The sequence below is a fragment of the Podarcis vaucheri genome (genome assembly GCF_965113315.1).
Source record: "Podarcis vaucheri genome assembly, chromosome: 4".
Taxonomy (NCBI): domain Eukaryota; kingdom Metazoa; phylum Chordata; class Lepidosauria; order Squamata; family Lacertidae; genus Podarcis; species Podarcis vaucheri.
Window position 1 is genome coordinate 54,154,170 of NC_138762.1, and position 21,992 is coordinate 54,176,161.

Consider the following 21,992-nt stretch of genomic DNA (forward strand, 5'->3'; position numbering starts at 1 on the left):
TTATGCTACAAAATTGGTATAATTTGTGGTTGAAGCATATGGCTGAGGTGTTTGAGCTAATGGTGAACAATTATTCTTGGTAAATGCGATGCAATGTGAATCAGCGTAAGGACTTTTATTGTTAGGTATGTCACTGCAAACCAGTTTATATAAAACTAGAAAATGTCTGGCTGTCCAAGTCCAAAACTGACATGTATCACTGAGTTCTTTATACCTCCCCCCCACCTCATCTCTTCATAAACTACATTTACAGGTTTTTCACTCGGTGAATTATTATCATTATTATGTGTTTATTTATACCTCACCTTTTTTCCTTGACAGTAATTGGTCTTTTAAAGTTCCCCGTTGCAACACAGATGGACACATATACAAAACACAAACACCTAAACTTGAGGTGAGGGGGGAATGTATCAAAAAGTAATTTTATAGATATTTATTTGGGCTGTGTGGAAGGCAACTTTCTTTTTCAGCCATAGTAGTTGTTTTTAAAGGAACCTTCACAAACAAAGAAGCAGATAAACCTGTCAAATAAATTATTCCTCCAGCATGAGCATCAATCCTACACAAATTCTATAATTAGAAATATAATTATCCCTCTCAAAAGACCTTGTATCTCTATGTAAGTGACAGGTCACATCCTCCAAACAACAATTAAAACTAGCAAAATCAGAAACGGGAATTAATAGCAACCTATAAAGAGCACAGCACATAGGCGGGCACCACAGCAGGGGACACCCCCTGTACAAATGCTCTTCTGAGTGCAGGGTGCGTGTTTGCGCATAAAAATGATACCAAACTCTAGAAGAATGCATTGAAGAAAGCGAGAACTCCAAAGACAGAAGTTACAAAACATGGGAAGCAACACCACAGTAGAAAAAAGTGAAGTGCTACAAGACTGGGTACTGTACTTTGATTCTGGCCAGTGGTTCAAAATGCAAAACAAACCTCCCAACCAGTGGCGTAAAAAGTTCAGGTGGTACCCGGTGCAGAAAATTTCTTCTCACATTGAATTTATTTATTTATTTTTTGCCTGAAAAAATGGTTTGGCTTTATTTCATATTTTGAGGGGGAGCCGGAGCTGTTGAACTTTTCTGGGGGAAGCCCAAGTTGTTGAGCCCTTCAGCTGAGGGGGAGCCAGCAGGAGGACCATGTTGGCAGCGCGGCAAAGCCACAGCATCTATCACACCCGGGGCGGACTGCACCCGCCACACCCACCTTGCTCCGCCCCTGCTCCTTACCAGTAAAGAACATTATGATCGCTAACCACCATGGCTATGTTCTTCCTTCAGGGTTAGAGGCAATATGCCTCTGAATACGCGTTGCTAAGAACTCCAGGTGAGGAGAGCTCACAGGTATCTGGTTGGCCACTATGGAAACAGGATGTTGGGCCCGAAAGGCCTTTGGCCGGACCCACCAGAGCTTTTTTTATAGTCAGGTACAAGATACTGGCATCAGGCTTTGCAGTAGTATGGGAGTACTACAATAAGCCAGAAGCTTTAAGAGTTAAATAATAATAATAATACTATATTTCAGGATGCTGCCACGGGGAAAGAAACAGGGGCTGTTTGTTTTTTAAAAGTGGAACCTGGGTCTCAGTTCTACTATCTAAGAAGCCTTCCTTCTTAACAGTGTGGAGACAATATTGCAGCACTCCAGTAACATGGGGAAAGGCAGTCAGATTATTATTTACTTCATATTATCTGTTGTTTTAAGTAAGAGGAACAGCTACAGACGGGAGTAGTGCTAAATGGGGATGAATAAATAAGGGGTGGGGACTAGAAGGCAACAGCGGCTTCAACTGATTTTTTCTTTTCTTCCTACTGGCTCAACTGCTCTATAATAAAATACCTATATATTTCTAGGACAGCCTCAAGGTCTTCTCTGGCTCTCCCTCAAAGAATTAGTCTTTACCAGGTGAAGAATCAAATAACTGTTCCCTGCTAATTGGTGGCACTGAAGATCAGCACAGAATCCCATGTCTTTTTCCTGCCCTTGTTGGGTACTTTCACTATCTGAGTTCAAAATGAGTATCTGGGGTTAGTAATGTGCCACACAGCAGTATTCCTGGGCCTTGAAACAAATTCTTGCAAACTGAAAAAAACTGTTACTGGCTGAACGTTAAAAGCAGAGTAGCGCAAAAATGTTTGGGAAGAGTCCAAGATTTATCCTTCTCTGCCCTTAATATTAAGATATAAGAGAAAACTATGAGAAACCATTTAGCATCCTAATTCCAGGGAAGCAAACAACAATGTATTACAAGGAAGAGCAAGTGCTGGTGCTATCTGTGAAATCAGAGGAATCTTTTTTGCCCTGGGGCTCTCTGTGTTGTAAGATCAGGATTCCAGAACCTTGCTCCCCACCCCCCTGGCTAGTCCAATCTTATTCTTGTCTTTGTTGCTCCCAAGAGTTAGTAACATTTTCTCTTTCAGGTATTAATCAATTTAACTGCAAATGTTATTAAGAGCGTACTAGGTGTTATGAGGAAAATTCACAAACCACTTTGTGCTGGAATCATGCCACTGTTCCAATTCCTCTATGCCAGTTCTGTGAATTGGACAGTGTTGTTTGTATGTGATATTTTCCCAAATGTCCGAACTGTTCATGAAGGCTTTAATTAAGAGTTCTGTGTAGTTATTTTTGCAACTGCCAGCAAGTAACTATAAAATTCTGCCTAGCTCAATTCTAATATTCTGGTACACAGTGTCGCTGCAGAACCAAATGTGCAGAAAGGTGTCTTGTGGACGTTCCATTGTTGATTTCAACAGGGCTTCTACAGATGAATGTTCAGAATACATTCTGAACCAGAGTGTTCAGAATACAAGACTCTTTTTGGGTACAATCCTTACTGGACGCTCCTATATGTGCAATACTCAAGTTTTCATTTTAGAAAAACAAATACATAGTGCACTGCTTTATGCTGAGCAAACTGATACTAAATCAAAGTATTAACATTTTTTCATTTCCAATGAACACTTAGCATCCCACTCCTAAATATATTTATTTAGAAGCAAGGATTGCCTAGAACAAGGGGGAAATTTTATACTTTCATATAGAAAACAGCACACAAGCTACCTTTAAAAACCTTTATTGGTGAACAGCCCTAATATCACTAACTATGATGACTATACGCACAAGTATTTCACTGTGAGTCTATGTGATGAGGGGCTATAGTTAGTCACAACTTCCCAACATATGTACATATAGTGAAATGCATATAATAATTATATATGGCCACAAACAACAGATTATTTTCTACAAAGGAAATGCTTTCTGCATAGGGATTTTATCATATTTGAACCAGCTCTTAAAAGTTAATGCAGCTTTCTCATAGGCCTGTTAGAAGCGGGAGGTAGCAGAATTTTAGCTATTCACTGAGCTATGTTACTTGAAAAATACAGCCAGCATTATCCAGCCAAAGTTAGGCACTTTAAAGTCCTATCAATTTCAATGGAAGAATTAGGAGTGTAGAAATGAATTTATCATCTAAGCTGAGGCTGCCAAAAACTGACATTTACACAAGATGTAGATTCTAAATTGAGCAAAGTTTTACTGCTGTGACAAAGTTTTATTAGCAAATTTGAAAAATTCTACCATGTTCAGGCATATAAGGGGGCTGGGAAAGGTAGAATCAAGAACAGGTTGAGTAATAGTGCAGATCTTCATGGGTTCAGAGATCTCTCATGTAACTTTACAATTTGTATCTGTTATCTTGATAAGTAATCCAAATACTGGCTGCTCACATTGCATCTGAAAAGTAGCATGTCACTCTGAAAAACTACTGATATCTTAGAAGATTAACAATAAATCTGGAACTCTTTAGGGTACCCACAATACTTTTTTTTTATTCTGTGAACAAAATAGCGTGACTGCCTCTCTGATATTTTTAGATAAAGTGTTACTGAGTCAAAGAGAAATGCATGAACAGAAGTTGCAGAGCAACCATTTCACCTGAACCTGATAAATTACTTGCAGATTATGCAGTCTAGTTGAGAACAGGGCCAGCTTCCTGGAATTTATGCAAATATGCAAACCAGCTGAAATCTACAAGCGATTGTTGCACCCTTTTTTAATTGATTACGGTCAAATGTTGCAAATTGATGTGGTAGCTTGCAGAATGATACTTAATATTTTGCTCACTGGATAAAACCTGCAATTGGAGGTGGATGCTAGAAAACCCTGTAAGACTGCCCATTTATAAATGAGTTATATACTCAGGGAGAGGGAGGGAGTACAAGGTGCTGTCCCTTTGAATCAATCTGCAAAAGGTATGGAAAAGTTCAGAGCTGGCTTTCTGTCCTAAAATCTGAGTTCAGGCAAGGACTCCAAGCAAAATACAGACGCTCTTGCTTTCATTTCAAACTGTGTAATATACCCAATGAATCCCACACCACCAGTGGGTGACATCTGTAAAACTGTAATTAACTACTGGTATTTGAACAGCGCTCAGAATAGCTAAAGTCACTTCTTGATGCTTCTTGTGACTTTGTGGGGGTGGTTTGAAGAACAAAAGATGACGTTCTAATATCCTACTTCACACCATTAGAATGTGGAAAGATCGTGGTAGTTCTCCATTCTTGTTCACAATAATGTGTTGAAGGGTTTATCACTTATCATCCCAATTTTTAAAACAGCAGGAGAAAGCACATATTGCAAGTTTATCTGTGTGAATGCATCCCTTCAGTGCAAATTCCTTGACTCACATATTCTTTTCATTGAAATTAGTCAGTGGGACAGTCCACATTTTTTCATTTGTATATTAGAGCACATTTATTAACATTTTATTATGTTATTCTTCCCCTAGCCCCAAAATTAAAACAGCTTTGGGAAGAGGTGACATTTGAGGAGGCATTTATTTTATTTAGACCGTTTCCACACTGCTTAAACTATAACAAAATCTCTAAGTGGAATACAATTCTTTTTAAGGTTACCAAAATGCACAATGAAACCATGAATACAAATTACTAATAAATACATGCAGATAGCATTTCTTTATCCTTTCAAAAAACTTGGGAAGCTGGGATAGCTAGGTTGGTAAAGCATGAGACTCTTAATCTCAGGGTTCTGGATTCAAGCTCCTTTTTGGTCAAAGGATTCCTGAACTGCAGGGGACTGGACTAGATTACCCTCATGGTCTCTTCTAACTCTAAGATTCTATCTCCACTTATGACTTCTCAGCTTCCTGCCTCTCACTCAGGGCCCCAACAAACTCAAAGATCACTCCCCCCAAATCCCACCCTGGAACCTGCTGACATACTAGTCTCCCACTCTTTTCTTGCTTTTTATGGGAAGGAACAAAGGTAGATGTAGCGTCCTCAGGCTGCTCACAGCTATGTTCAGCTGCTCTCAGCACACCCAGTTCCAGGCTACAGCAGGTTTGTCCTGGCGAGTTTCCTATGGAGTCTAAAGCATCGGTAGGCAAACTAAGGCCCGGGGGCCAGATGCGGCCCAATTGCCTTCTAAATCCGGCCCGCAGACAGTCCAGGAATCAGTGTATTTTTATATGAGTAGAATGTGTCCTTTTATTTAAAATGCATCTCTGGGTTATTTGTGGGACATAGGAATTAATTCATTTCCCCCCCAAAAAATATAGTCTGCCCCCCCCCACAAGGTCTGAGGGACGGTGGACCGGCCCCCTGTTGAAAAAGTTTGCTGAACCCTGGTCTAAAGGGTGGCAAATAGAACACCGCTCACTCAGTTTTTTCTCTGGCACCTCTGCTCACTTCTCCACCTCCATCTACTTTCAGCTGGGGGTGGGGGCTTTGCTTAAGCTTCCACTCAAAACTATACTCTCTTTTCTTCACCCTGCCAGGAACCCTGTAGGGGATGGAACAAGAGGGGTGAGGAGGGGCAATTTGCCATGAAGAAACAGCAGGTGGTGAAAACATAAAGACCCCCCCCCCCGAGTTTCTCTGTACAAGATTTCCTCTTTCCAAAACTGTTCTTTCTTTAAAACAGAACCGTGTCAGGGTTCCATTACATGTGTTCATGCATAACGTATAGTTAACAGCCAACATGTGTTTAATTTCCATTCATTTCAATCACGCTTAAGACTGGATGGAGATTTTGGGCCTCTGATTTCAATCAGCCCTGCCATCAAAAGGCAGTGTGCGACCAAAGGTCCACAGAAACAGTGGGCTTTCCATTGGTGGAGTTGTTTGAAGATGACAGATCCTGAGATGAATGAATGACAGAGCACCAAGCAAGCAAAATAGTCTCTCCGGAATGATATATGGCTGACCTCTCAACAAACAATTGCCATACAGATAGATGTTTTGCTGGTTTCAAAAGCAGCTGCATGCCAGAAAGTGCCTGGTGAAACCTGATATTTAAATGCATGCATCTTATCTATATTTACTGAGGGAATGATAAAGGAATTCTATTACCATCTTTTGCATAGGCCTTAACATGCCTCAACACATTTTGAAATTTTGAAACAAAACCATATACAGGATTGTTGACTGCATATTCTGATGCACAGGACATTCCCCCTCACCCTCTGTGTTATTTGAGAAGCTTACCTAAAGCTACACTGCTAAATATGGTGTCTACAGACTTAGCAAAAGGTAAACCAGACATAATATTTTCATGCAAATACCTCCCTCGGGCAGTGTAAGGATGTTTCAAATTAAGAAAGAGAGGTGTTTGCACATTCTGAAAGGGGCAAATGGATGCATGCTTTATATAGTTGTATACACATATGTATATCCATGAACTTACTGAAGTTCTGCTTGGGAAATCATGGTAAACTGGTATGCTTTGTTTTTATTTTGCCACATAATTTTTGTATCCTTCACAATAGGAAAACACATACAAGTAATTGGGGGGGGTGTAAATATTTGTTGCCTCAATTTCCTGTTGAAATTGACCATAACAGTAAAATCCAGACACTCCTATGAAGTGCAGAACATCCCTCTTAAAATCTACAAGATTCCTCCAGTATAATTAGCTTCCAGACAACAGCCATCCACTGCCATTTGAAAAATGCAATCTATATGTAGGCACAGGGTTGGTCATTGTTGGTTTGTTTTTAAAAGAAGGTGATTAGGTGAATTAGATGCACAAATGCCTTCTGTATGGGGAAAACAGATTTTTATCCAGCAATTCTACAATGTGGGAGTACATTGCAAGGGCACTGCCAAAGCTATTAAGTTTGCGGTAAGCTACTCTCCTGGTTGCTTGTGACCAGTATTCAAAACTGGGATAGAAAAGCTAGGAGCCAAATAACTTGTTGGACCTGGGTTGTGGCTGCCAAAACAGAATGTCTAGTAGCCATTGGGGGCGGGGACAGTTTTTATTTATTATTTTGATAAGCATGAACTAATACGCAGTTCACATTAGAGACACATTGTTAATATCACATTTTTGTCAGAAATTCTTAATACATGTTTAATTTTGTGTTTAGAATAAAAATATTGGTACCATACTTCAGTTTTCAAAACACTCTACTCTTTATTGTTAAACTCCTTAATATATAGTCTGTCTTTAACTTATACTTTGGGAGTTCAACGCACATTCTTTTCAGTAATCCTTGAGTGTCAGCCAGGTGCAAAAAATGCCACCCAGACTTTTTGAGGTCTTGCAAATGGGAGAATCTTTAGGCGCAAAATGCGTCTGGTGACCTGCTAATTTTGAACCCTGCTTGTGTCAAGAAAAAAAATATTTAGAAAAGTTGTTTCTAAACAGCAGGCATGTATGTGTAGGCAGGGCATCTGTTGACTTAAGGCCAAACTAGATACCTGGTGCATGAAGACCGTGATTTTGAGAGGAAAAGGAGAGGGTGGAGGATAGATACACCAGCCATTTCTCTTCTGCAGCTGTCCCTCACCCCCCCCCCACACACACACAATGCCAAACATTTGTCTGGGAATCAGAGTGGAAGGAGTGGTTGCAGGATAATCAAGACAACAGGGGAAGGATTGGAGAACCCCATACCTACTTGCATACCTCTACAAACCATAGCTTCACCCACTGCCTTTTTCTGCTAGGTTCCCAGTCTCAGGGTCTGCTGAAGCATGTCCTATTTCAGCCCATATCTGCAAGGCTGGCTTTACTCTCTAGACATTCCTATGTGAAAGGCTGTACATATGTTTGCAAGCTAGGCCACAATGAACCTGTGAGCACAGCAGTACAAGTTCAGCATTGTTTTGCTCGTATTTAGAACCGGGCAAATGACATCCAAAAGAAACCATAGTGCTCATAACCCTCAATAATTACAATGCTGTCTGCAAATTAGTTAGTATTCTGATCTGTTTCAACAAAGGCAACCATCAATAAATATAAGCTCAGATGCTCCATGGCAACTCTAAAATACAAGCTAACTAATTAAATCTCTTACTACTCATAACTACTGAGCTGTAATTGATGGGTTTCAAGGAGCATTATACATAAAGAAACATTCTCACAATAATTTATAACTTGTAAGGCACCGACAGAATACTTTGGGTGATCATGAAGTGCACAGCCTGGAGGCTGAAAACACAAAGTTTGGAATGAAAAATGGCTAATGGCTCTCTAAAGATAACTAATTAAACTCACAGAGTGCATTTTAAAAAATTTAAATGGTAATATCATATAATCTATGGCCATCAATGATCTTCTACTAAATTAATTGATATGAAGAAATAATTTGCATCGGATTTCGAGGGTTTCCCTGGTAGTTCTTAGCACCATTACTAGGGTAGCCATGTATTCTCCCTTGCAGAGGGTCGCCCAGGCTGCCTAGTCTAAGTCTAGAGCAAAGGCAAACCAGAACAGTAACTTGACAACAGACTGAGCAGACACACAGGTCACCTGGCCACAGCCTTTCCCACTAGAAATTTATATTTATAATAATTATTTCTAAATCTGCATATATAAGCAAAAGCAAAAAAATTCTGCAAATTCGCATTATATATGTTCAACTCTATTGGGAGAGGGAAATGTGGGTTAAATTGATCCTAGTTCCCAGCAATGTGCTTTGACTGCAACAATATTGTCCCCAAATAGTAACTGCTGTGACCTGGTCATCTGATCCCTGACACAGCTGACAAAACTATATCTATATATTTATCTGTCTACACACATTTTCACCTCCAATTACTCTTTTAAAATATTGTGCATGGTAAGGTAAATAGAGATGATTATTTTTCCTTCTCCCTCTCATATAATATAAACCTGGGGTCGTCCAACAAAGCAGAATGTTGAAAGATTCAGGATAGACTCTGTACAAACTGCATACTACAAAATTCATTACCACACAATGTAGCGGTGGTTTTGTAAAGGGTGTTAGGGAAATACACAGAGAATAAGGCTGTCAGTTGACTACTAGACTATGTGCCTGCAATGTCAGAGGCAGTATGCCTTTGAATACCAGCTCTGGGAGCACAAGTGGGCCTTCCTTGAAAAGCTGGAAATATTAAGAACATGTTTCAGCCCTCTTGAGCACTAGGGATAGGGAAAGTTGCAAAATTGGAATGAAACCAAAGGAATGAATGGGCATGTGTTTAGAACTAGGCAGCTGAATGATGCTATCTGTGCCTTGGAGTTCTAAGAACTAATAATTGGTTATGGAAACAAAGTAGACATCATTTAGCAATATTCAAGTTAATAAAGATTTTTAAAACCCACAATTTCCTTAGTATATGAACAAATATTGTAATAACTTTAGAATGAATAGTTCTAATCAACTCACATTGTCCCTATGTTTGGAGCTGGAGTTACTTACTGATTGTGAAATTGCAACACGATTTTTTTAAATGGGAAACAATTTATAAATAGAATCAAATAAATATCAGAATATGGCACTTATGATTCTCACTTTTCTGCCTTCATATCCTCTCTCCCATTACCCCCACAAAAAAAGAAATTCTTAGCAACTGTTTTTGAAGTTTCCAAAGATGAAGGCAAGCTTAGTGGGTTAACGTGTCATCACTAGATAGAAGTTTAGTGGTGCTTTTGGTCTTTGTGGCTTCTGGCTTAACTACATGGCAAAACTACCTCAAGGCTTTTAATTTCATACTGACTTTGTAACTCTGGGGGATCTTCATTACAGAGGCCTTTCTTTTATGTCAATGGTTTTATTTCAGGTCTGTTTGACCTGACCACTCCCTGTCTAACAGATGCCTTTCCCTAGGCCTTGGCCATTATTATTCAAAAGTTTTAACAAGAGTTTCTTCACAAATGCATATGCTAGAATATACACCAAAGTGAGCACGGCTTTATTCATGCCTCAGGCTGATGAATGATAGACCAACAGGCCCCAGTGTATTAAAAGCCCCAATCCACAAAACTGTACTCTCAAAGAGCCCTCACTATTCCCAGGGTGATAGCTGTTGCTCAAGTTCTTACTGAACCCCAAGAAAGCAATGTTACAACATTTTCCTTAGACTTCACATAAGCCGCCCTGGCATGCCATTACAGCAGTGAAAACCTATACCTTCATTATTCATGACTGTTGCTTGGAGGAAACCCAAGCCCCTTTCTATAGGACAGTTCCTTATGTTGTATGCCTATACTCAACCACTGCTAGCCAAGAACAGTGATCATCTGCCTCGCATAAGACAAAGGCAATCTACAAGATGCAGATGTAGCTTTGCATTATTACAGACGCTTGGAGCACTTTCTAATTAAGCAGTTCCCCCATAAAATAAAATAAAATAAAATAATAATTGTGGGCCCTAGACTGGCGTAATTTATGGTCACCACTTCTCTCTCCTACCCCCTATGCTGTGTGTGTGTGTGTGTGTGTGTGTGTGTGTAACAGAGTAGTCAGGGGAGGGTGGTATCTCATATTGTGTAGGGCTTTGGAACAGGACGAAGGACTCTCAACTCTTGTGATAGCCCCAAAGCTCAATGCAACATGAGAAATCCCTCTCCATAGAGACTCAGGGGAAAAAACCTCCATCTCAATGCATCCTACCCATTTCTGTGTAGGGGGAAAGTGAGGGTTTCTACTATCATGTTTTGAGCTCCCAGTTCATCACTCACAACTATCTTGGCCAATGGTCAGGAATATTTCATAGATATTGCACAGAATCAGAGTTGGAAGGATCATTTATTCCAACCACCTGCAATGCAGGAATATGCAGCTGTCCCTTACAGGGACTGAATCTGCAACCTTGGCGTTGTCAGTACCATACTCTAGCCAACTGAGCTTAGCAACAGCTACCACCCTTGTGGGTTGAGGGAATTGTAGTAGTGTTTTCACTTCAGTGCTTTGTATACTCGTTGCAGAGTATTTTTCCTCTTTCCACACTAGGCTGTTTTTCTTAACCCTTCCTTAAGTGCTGCTACCATTATAGACACATTCCTTGAACTGGTAGAAGCTAATATACCCAAGAATTACCATATTATCTGCTTCTGCTATGAAAAACGGTAGACAGAATATGGCTTAATATACTTACTTTGCATGAGATCATGATCCAACCAGTTCAGCACGTATGAGGGAGATATACACAAATGCTTTAATCCTGCTGCAGTCTATAGGATTTAACACTAGGCTAAACAACGTCCAAACCTTCAACATTTCTAAACAAAGAAATCCACCCTTTCATATAAAGAAAAGTACAATCAAGTGAGGTGGATTATTATTTTCCCACATTTGCACAGAGTTTCATCAAACAACCCCCTTTCGGGCTGGATTTGTTGGAAATGTTTTGTGTTCTGACTTCTTGAAAGCCTTGTGACTGTCCCACAGAGCAGCCAAACAACCAAAAGAGAACATACCTGCTGAGCTAAAGAAGGGAAATCTTCACATTTGTTTATTTGAGGGGGTATAGCCAGCAGTAAATATTTAAAGGCAAGCTGCATTCTGAGTCTAAATGCAGTAATGCTGAAGTACAATTCCATTCCCAACCGTAATTAAATTATAAATGTTTAAGGGATTTGTGTAACTTTTTCCCTCCGGTTCTGCAGTATCTGTAGCCTGACTCTGCTAATCCTGTGTTCAGTGCTCTGTATTCTGACCTTCTTAATATCTCCATGCAAGAATGCTGAAACGCTATAGTCTATTAATAATTTATTCCTCTCATCTAGCAATGGATTATTGTTCCATAAAACTCACTGGAACATGCTAGACGCACACTCCTCCCTTCCCCCTACGCAATCAACAGCCCAGAAATACACTTTAAAAGGAAACAATGTTAAGCCTAGCCCCTTTGAACATTTGCTCTTAAGCACTGTGGTCGCTTAATTCTGGATTCAGCTGTGATTTACAAATTATTATTACGAAAGCGAAAACGGATTAAAAATGCAAGCGGTTGACGAGTTGCCATTTCACCCAGAGAGCTTTATCGCTACTTGTATCAGGTTTTCTTGCATGATCAGTTTTCATAATAAAGCACAGGTGAACAGCATCAGGGTAAGACTGAGCATTCATTGAAACAGTGGCACATACCAGGTGACACCATAAAAATGAACAGATTGATTATGGAAAAGGTTTTTGTGGGATATTTCTGATGAAGTTGACTCTAGGCCATGAAAGCTTTTGCCACAATTAATTTGCTGATTTTAAGGGTGCCGAAAGACTTTTGGTCGATGTTTAGGAATGCCCCAAATTGCCCTGAAAGCCAACAGTGAAATATGGGATGCACCAGTCAAGAAGAAAATCAAATGATGTGAACTGAAAGTTTGCAACTCAAAATAAGAACAAGGAGAGAGGATGCTGCCTACATCCTTAGATTAGAACAATGTTTCCCAACCTTTTTTGGGCAAAGGCACACTTGTTTCATGAAAAAAATCTTGAGGCACACCACCATTACAGCCCCGTGACGTCAGCGCGCAGTGTCACGCCGGGAGGGACATGAATTGCTAGCAAATTACATAATCACCGCCTTGAGGGCTGGCTCATCTTCTCCGAAGGCAGAACCCCATTAATTAACAGCACAGACTCACACCATAGCCAAGACGAGGGGGGAAAACCTCAGTCATGCACAGTCATGCACATGTGGGGGCTAAATGAGGACGAAGACCGGGCAGAGAGCAGGGTTCAAATCACCCCACCTGGCCAGGACAATCCCTGGGTGCTCCCTTGGGCCACTCGCCTGACCCACCTCGCAGGGCTGTTGTTGCGAGGATAACACGGGGAGAACCACACGCGCCCCCGGGAGCTCCTTGGAGGAGAAAGCGGGCGATGAATGCAATGCACGAAATATATGAGAGGCGATCAGGTTTTGCAGGTGAGGGGCCCCCGCCAGCCTCCGCTTCCAACACCCGGCGCAACGACGCCGAAGTTTCCCCCCGGGCTCGGCTCGGGGAGCAGCGCTGCTCCCCCCCGGCTCCCCTTCGCCCTCCCGGCTCTCTCTGCCGCCCACTGGGGACCCCCCTCACCTGCCAAGTCCGGAGCGCCGGTGGAAGTTGCATGCATGCATGCAGGGCACTGCATTGCCATTGCATTGCACTGCACTCCATGCAACGCCTGCACGCATGCATTGCCTTGCACGCACGCCAAGGGGTCTCCCCGCGGTCCGATGCGTCCCCTCCGGCGCGGATGCAGCATTGCAAAAATAAAACCCCCCGACGCAGCCCTACCTGGGGGGCAACCTCCGCCTCCGCCGCTCCGCCTCCGCGGGGATCCCCGGGCTCCATCCTGCCGCCCGATCTCCGCGGGGGTGCAGGCAGGCTGCGCGGGGGCTGCGCGGAAGAGCCCCTGCCCGCCCGGCCGCCGCGCTCATTCCATGGCCGGGAGAAGAGCGCTTCAAACAAAACGCCCGGCCTGCCAGGCCACGCTGGGAAACGTAGTTCGCGCACCCCGCGCAGGCGCGGAGCCCAAGGGCGAGGGGACTACGGATCCCGGCAGCCCCCATGCCGGGGACGGAGGAGGAGAGGCCGGGTGCAGGGATGGAGGGACGGGTGGGCGAGCGAGCAAGTGGCAGCCGCCAAGCCTTGGCCGAGAGCCAGGAAGGGCCTCCCCGGAGGAGGAGGAGGAGGGAGGCGCAGAGCGGGAGGGAGGGAGGGAACCCCAGGGGTCATCTAGTGACGGCGCCCCGATCGAAAATTTGACTAAAAAAAAAAAATCTTTCGAATTTTTTAATTTTTCCCGCGGCACACCAGGCAACATCTCGCGGCACACTAGTGTGCCGCGGAACAGTAGTTGGGAAACACTGGATTAGAAGACAAGATCCAGGCCCTTATTTCTTGTAGGTTAATAGGTGCACAGGGAAGAATCTGTGAATGACCCAAGACAGATAGCAAAGGATGGCTGAACAACATTGGAATCTTCTAGGCAATATCCAGATAACCAACCTGGGATAATAGTCAATGAATATGGTTATGTAAACAAGTAGATTAGAGCTGTTCCTCTTAACACCTCACCCCATTCAGTGGCCCAATTCAGACGTAACTAGAAAACTTGGATCAGATTCTGGTTCAAATACGGCAAGCCAGGTTCTGGGCAATCCAAAGTTAATGGTTTGCTATATATGGATGAGTTGGCAAAATGACATTTGTTCCAAAACACAATTGGGAGCTTGTCACCTCATCCCCTCGTGTGCAAAGAACCACAGTTCATATCAACAAACCATAACTGCATATTAAAACCAAGTTCACATATTAAAAATAGTGCATTTTTGTCTCAAGCAGAAGTCAGTGTTACTGAGGATGTTAACATACTAGACATATGGTATCAGTAATACTTTATCACTGACTCTATAGAAAGGAGAACCACAAGATCCAGTTCCATATATGTAAAAGCTGGAAAGTATGGCCCTGACAACTACCTACACACGCCCCATGAAATGTATGGTCACTTTCATAATATTTGCACATTACTTTTGAGGAACCAACTAGTAAGGAAAAGTGCTCTAAATAAAGCATTTTATAGGTGCTACCATACCTAAGCACATAATTGCCACAGCAATTTTCGGGGCATTTCAAAATGAAATTATCAGTTTTAAGCTCAAGATGAGGTGGCACACCCACACAAGCATTTCTCAGAGGCTTTTTTTTTTAAAAAAATGTTAATCCTCTTTAGATCAGCCCAGGAATGTAACGCTTCCAAAATGAATAACTGTCTTGACAATGGGGTTTTCAGATGAAGTGTCACAAGCAGCAATCACCTGTCTTAATTAAGGTACAGAAAATATATTTTCTGTCTCTGCCCCTGAGAAATTATTCTAGATGACAAAGTACCACGTCAATGGATGACGTTTGGAATCCAGCTAAACTGTAGCTATATAATATCACACAAGTATCAGCAGAGAATATTCTTCTGAACTATATACCTACCATATGGAAATTAACAACTGTACAACTGTACAAAAAAAATTGATTTTTACGTGTTCTAATGGTAGCCAAGAGGCTGATATTGATGAACTGGAAGAGTAAAGATATTATCTCCTTTAATCAGTGGATTGATAATAACACTTGCAACCTACGAACGGACTATTTACAGACAGAGACTCTGCCTGGATAAATACGACAATATTTGGAACAAATGTATACAAAAGGTAAAGGTAGCCCCAACCATTAGGTCCAGTAGCAGACGACTCTGGGTTTGCGGCGCTCATCTCACTTTACTGGCAGAGGGAGCCGCATTTGTCCGCAGACAGCTTCTAGGTCATGTGGCCAGCATGACTAAGCCACTTCTGGCGAACCAGAGCAGCGCATGGAAACGCCGTTTACCTTCCCACCGGAATGGTAGCTATTTATCTACTTGCACCTGATGTGCTTTCAAACTGCTAGGTGGGCAGGAGCAGGGACCGAACAACGGGAGCTCACCCTGTCATGGGGATTCGAACTGCCGACCTTCTGAACGGCAAGCCCTAGGCTCTGTGGTTTAGACCACAGAGCCACCAGCGTCCCTATACAAAATGAGGTATTAATACAAAATGTAGTAGACTATTAATATTTCTATTAGTATTAGGATAATAATATCAAATTTATAAAAGGATGTATGGGTTAGGGTATTTTTTGTATATATTCATATAATGTCCCGTCCCCTCCCCCCTTTACACAGTTCTGTGTTTTGTTCTTTTTCCTTTTTTCTTCTTTTTGTATCACTTTACAAATGGGACTTCTCTGCAGTGGCTCCCTCCTTGTGGAATGCTCTCTCCAGGGCGGTTCAGTTGGTGCCTTCATTATACACCTCTAGGTGCCAGACAAAAAACATTCCCCTTCAACCAGGCCTTGGGCTGATTGACATCTAGTCAATCTAAATTGTGCTGTGGAAGGGGGGAGGGTTATTGGTTTGTTTCTGTTCTTATTTTTATTATACATTTTGTGTTTTCTGTATGGGAATTTTATGTTGTGAACTGCCCTGAGAACTATGGATATAAGGCAGTATACAAATTTAATAAATAAAAAAGTAACTAAATGCAAACTGCTAACCTGAATGCTTTTTATAGGTAGGAAAAGGGGCACTGGGGGTGAATTTATGGAACCAAGGGGGCAGCGGAACCACTGCTTCAATATCTCAAACAAACAATAATACTACAAAAGGGCTGTGTTGCCTTAACACAAAAGTTAGGGGTTGCCTTAATAAAGTTCAGAGTAGCCCTGCAGAATGCACTGCAGTGCTCAGAAATAGTTTGAAAGTCCAACAGCAGCAGACCACAGCCCTTCGTTACATGTGTAAATGCTGTAGAAACAACCTTCCCGGTTTTCAAGATTTCACTACTCGTAACAGGATCGTGAGCGATACTGGAAATTTTCACAAGACGACTTTAAACTGTTCTAGAGAAGGTAACTGGTAATTATGGAACCAGACAGCTTTGGGGAAAGGTGCATATTTAATGAGTAACATGAGATGCCTCTCTTTCTCTCAGGAAATACTGCTACTAAATCCAGCACTTCTTAACATTCAAAAACCATGTGCCTTTTCCTTCTACTGCCCTGCAAAGAGGGATAAATGCTTCGGGGGAAATGCACCTTTTAATTGTACATGAAGGAGGGAGATATGCCTCCTTTTCAGCACAGAGGAAAGAACCATGCAGGTTATAATTCTTTCAGCACATAACCAACACCACAACGCATAGTGTGCGTACACACACAAACACAGAGGGAGGGAGGGAGTCAAAAAAAGAGCTATAAACTATATCCAACAGGAGAATTATCAGAGTTTCTTTTTACAAAGGTAACCACTTACCATTAATCAGTAGCACCAACATATCCTCTGGTCTCATTTCACAAAGCACTCAGATCCAGCCAGCAACAAAAAATGAGGAAGCGTGAGTCTTTCATTCCGCTTCTGGCTCAGAATGTGGGTGTAACTTGCTAAGTTTCATGCTAAGTAGAGATGGGTCATTTGGGTGTGTTTAAAAGGTTCTCTCTCATCCCCCTCTCCTCCCCCTCTCTGTAGTCAAGTCTAAGGCTTTGCTTTTGCATTTTTCACATGCAGAAGAGAGCAGGCTGTTGGGATCCTCTTCAACTTCCTCAAATCTAAATACAAACACCACCTCAGCAGGGTCTCTTGAATAGGGATGCCATTAACAGCGGGTTTAGCCAGTCACTGAAAAACACAGCAACCCAAGAGAAAGGCTAAACGCTTGGAATGGCACTTCAGCTGCTTTCACACATGTGCCCCATGAGCAACAGACTGAAGCCAAGTAATCTCCAGGAAAAGTCAAAACAAAGAGGAGGTGGGCTGCTCCTGCCTGAGGAGTTGGATTAGGGGTTATGATGTTCCTGCCAAACCATGGCAGAATGAATGGCATGCCCAGAGGTTCAGTCTAGGATCTCTAGTCTCCAATACACACTTGAGTGAATGACATAGCTATAGCCCCATTCATTCCCACAATAACCGTACAGCTATAATCCTTGAAGCACTTTAGAGGAAATCTGTCCCCATGCAAACTGTTCTCACATTGAGAGCTTGTGCTTCTCACTGCAGGGAGTGTGGGAGAAGTGATGTGAAGCTTCTGTTTTGGAACATACAAAGAAGAATAATACAAAAAAAAAGAAGCAGCGAGTCACTTGCACTTCCTGTTCCTACTCCTCCACTCCCTCCCACATATTGCATAATGTTCTATCTTGGGAAATGTTCTTCTTCCTCACTAGATCCACACATATCAAAAAGTTCTAGGCTGACCTGGAGGTTTGTTTCTAAGACTCAAAGAATACTTCCATCACATCACTGAACAGTGTGCCAATACAGAGCCATGTTCTTAGTACTCCAGGAAGAGCAGCCCTGCACAGAAAGTCCTGGATGGTCATAACACCAGACAAGAATTCTTATTTTTTTACTGTATGTTTTATTTACCATGCCCAAGGGTTGTTTGGAAAATAGCATTACTTATTATATTCCCTCAGTCATGCAGAATATGACTCCACATAGAGCTTGAGAAACAATTCTGACATCATAAACATGAGTCTGGCAAAGGAGGACTGTGGTCATCATGAACAAATTGGGACTATGCATGGGAGGGTGAGAGGCAACTCTCCAACACCACATTTTACAGGTCATCACCGTCTGGAGGACCTGCTGGGGAATATGGAAAAGCACTTTGTAACCAACTTCACCATTTCCTGATAATATACAGAAATAAATCTTTAGACAAACCCCAATACAGTCGTACCTCGGAAGTGGAATGCCTTGCAAGATGAACGTTTTGGCTCCCAAATGCTGCAAACCCAGAAGTGATTGTTCCGGTTTGCAAATTATCTTTGGAACCCGAACATCCGTCATGGCTTTCGATTGGCTGCAGAAGCTTCCTGCAGTCAATCAGAAGCCATGCCTTGGTTCCCAAACATTTTGGAAGTCAAACGGACTTCTAGAATGGATTCTGTTCAACTTCTGAGGTATGACTGCAGACCAAATCAGAGGCCTTCCAACTACCACCCCAAACTCACCCCCAAATAGGCAATTCTATTTATGAGATACCACTATCTTCCTTAGGAAGCTATAGTTTAGCAACAGTACCCTGGTGAATACTATTTAGGCAGCCGTGAATTCTATGCACCAATATTCCCCACAAAATGGAAGGCTACAAGAAATTTTATCTCTGATGATGCCATAATTCATCTGACCACCAAGTTTTGCCATTTTCTCATCTCTATCCATTGTTTCCCTTGAGGAGGTCTATTCAGGTTGGTGACACTACCATGCATAGCTGTCAACTAACAGATTTGAAAATAAGGGACCAGCAGCCTTGAAAATAAGGGACCAGCAGCCAAAATAAGGGACCTGCAGCCTCACCTGTTCCAGGCACTTCAGTCTTCCTGTCCTCCTGCAGTCTGGTCAAACTCATGCTGGTAGCTTTGAGAACACTGTCCAACCAACTTTATAACCAGAGGTTCAACTGAATATAATCTGAATCACATGCACCACAAGGCCTATGCAGCCTCAACTTAAGATGGCTCCCCGGCCTGGCTTTGCACTGCAAAGTTTGCAGCAGCACGTGCAACAAAATGGCGTCCAGCATTCAAAAAACCCCTCAGCTTGCATTAACTAGCCACACACAAGGCATGCAAGCTCCACCCCCCAGTCGTTCTTAGACTTCTTATTGGGTGAGCAACACAGCCAAGCAACACAGTTGGAGCCTCCCTCCTCCCTGGCCGGCAGGAAGGGAGGGAGAGGAGCTGCTTCCTTTGAAATTTAAGGGACATCATTTAAGGGACATCCATCAGTAAGGGACAGCAGCGGGACATGGCGCTGAAATAAGGGACTGTCCCTTCAAATAAGGGACACTTGCAGCTATGCTACCATGCAGACTCATTTTGCAATGGTATGCCATCATATTCATGGCTGACTTCAAACAATACTTCCTCAGCTTCTATCTTCAAAAGGCATCTTCTGCACCTGAGATACATCACCTAGACCTACATAATGGAGGACCTTGAAAAATCATACCAGGATTTCCAACATTTTCCATCCCTTTATCAACCTAAGCCTAGACCAGTACATGTAGCAGTTTCAGTTCGTGGAACTATGCAGTGAACAGATATGTAATTACCATCTTGTATTAAAAACCCACTGAACACAACATGCTTCCAGCTACTGCCCCAAGCATATCACACAATCCATCATCTCTATAGCAGAGCCCTACAATACAACATCAACCACTTGTGCTGTTCTTCTATTCATGTTGTGTGCATTACCCAACTCTGCTGCTACAGAGGATGGAACTGAATCCAGGTTTTGTATGCATCCAAGCTATATATGTACACAACCACACTATATGTGAGTTCCTCTGAACTACATGTAAGTCAAAGAGATATGAATACAACCACACATACTACTCCTTCTGTTGGGGAGAATCTCACCTTATAGGCAATAGTTCTTCATACACAAGGCAGTGTGAATTTGGAATTTGGTTGTGAAACTGTAAGGCACATGAGTGAGATGCAGTGATCACCAAAACAGCAGCACAGATAAGCAATTTTCAGACATTTTCCACTTTCTTCCTCTGAAATACTGCATGATTAATTCACATAGGAGCTTTTCCTAACTTCATTCTGAAATGCAGCTGATTCAGGAGACTGTAAGGAAACCCGGGAAATTCCTTATCCAACTGACATGATAAATTACTTGGAAAGTTAAGTGGAACTTTGGGGTTTCAGTACTGAGAATACAACTACACAAATCTGCCATAAAAACACTACACTGAGATTTTCCAATATTACCATCATACATTATTGCTACTTGAAACGATCTCTGTGTGATGGCTACTCCATTCAGCAACCTTCGCGTACTGGCTCATCATGCAACTCTTTCCACATTGTATGGTTTATTCCCACACCAGTAACAAGCGGTTGTGATGGCAGCTCACAACAACAAGATAACAAACAATTTTGCAGGGGACAAGTCAGCAATGCATATAAATGGGTAGATTCGACTTTTAACATAATTAATGGTGCTTGCAAAATGAATCACAGCACAATTCTATCTGGAAGGAAGCTCCATGGTGTTTAATGGGGGTTGTTCACAGGTAAGCATGCACAGATTGCAGCCTTAATTAATGCCTTTTCTATCGTGCATAACCATGCACTTTGACATGTGATATCTCTGGATGTCAAATGGTCAAGTTAAATCAAAGGCCTTGCTTCACTCAACCAATAAAAGAAAGGCCAGCACAAACATTAGTTTAAATTCAGGTTGGGAAAATGAACAACACTGATTGTGAAATATTATTACCAAGACACTGAATAAAAAACCTCATATTTCTTAACAAAATCTACAACAGAATCTAAAGCATTGGGGTCAGATCCAATGTTGTTGTTCTGTTAGTACAGACTGCCACTTGCTCAAGAAAACTTCATGTCTCCCCTGCAGCCAACCCACACTCTCAAAATATGCCCTAGAGGATTGGAAGACCCGGGAGGCAGATTCTGAGGGCGCTCAAGGAAATGAGACGAAGGGGAAGTCCCAGGGCATGAGTGGAACTTGTAGACACATAAAGTTGGATATACAAATGGTATTCTTAGAATTTTCCTGGGGCTAATCTGAATGTTATTTCAGAGGGGAAGCTACATTATTCAGCTGCAGCAAAAACAATGAGTGATTAATTTTCCAACTGTTTGGTGTAGATATGTTTAGGAAGGCCATGGTTATGCAAAAAGAAGAAGTACAGTGGTGCCTCGCAAGATGAAAAGAATCCGTTCCCCGAGTCTCTTCGTCTTGCGGTTTTTTCGTCTTGCGAAGCAAGCCCATTAATGGCTTAGCGGATTAGCGCTATTAGCGGCTTAGTGGATCAGCTGATAAGCGGTTTAGCGGCTTAGGATCAGCTGATAAGCGGCTTAGCGGCTTGGGAAAAAGGGGGGGAACCCGCAGGAACTCGCAAGACATTTTCGTCTTGCGAAGCACGCCCATAGGAAATTCGTTTTGCGAAGCACCTCCAAAACGGAAAACCCTTTCATCTAGCGGGTTTTTCGTCTTGCGAGGCATTCGTCTTGCGGGGCACCACTGTATTTTATCGTTCTAAGAAGATGCACATGAACATACACACATACATGTACTATGATAATCCCATTCACAGGCAGCTTGCGTTCCACATTTCTCCACTAATTTCTCAATTTTCACGCCACTGCAAACACTTTACCTATAGCCCCCTAAGGACCTCCTCCTTTCCCTTTGACACAAA

At 42.2% G+C, this 21,992-nt stretch overlaps 1 protein-coding gene across 10 annotated transcripts in view; it reads right to left on the reverse strand.

Moving 5' to 3' along the window:
• Positions 1 to 21,992, reverse strand: part of TIAM1 (TIAM Rac1 associated GEF 1) — a 188,912-nt gene that overhangs the window by 89,721 nt on the left and 77,199 nt on the right. Inside the window, exon 1 of one of the 10 annotated variants that reach the window (XM_082220685.1) lies at positions 17,060 to 17,363. The exons of the other annotated variants lie outside the window; for them this stretch is intronic. The gene's annotated coding sequence lies outside the window, so the exon portion shown is untranslated. Of the gene's footprint in view, positions 1 to 17,059; positions 17,364 to 21,992 lie in introns of those variants that run through there. 10 annotated transcript variants of the gene reach the window in all.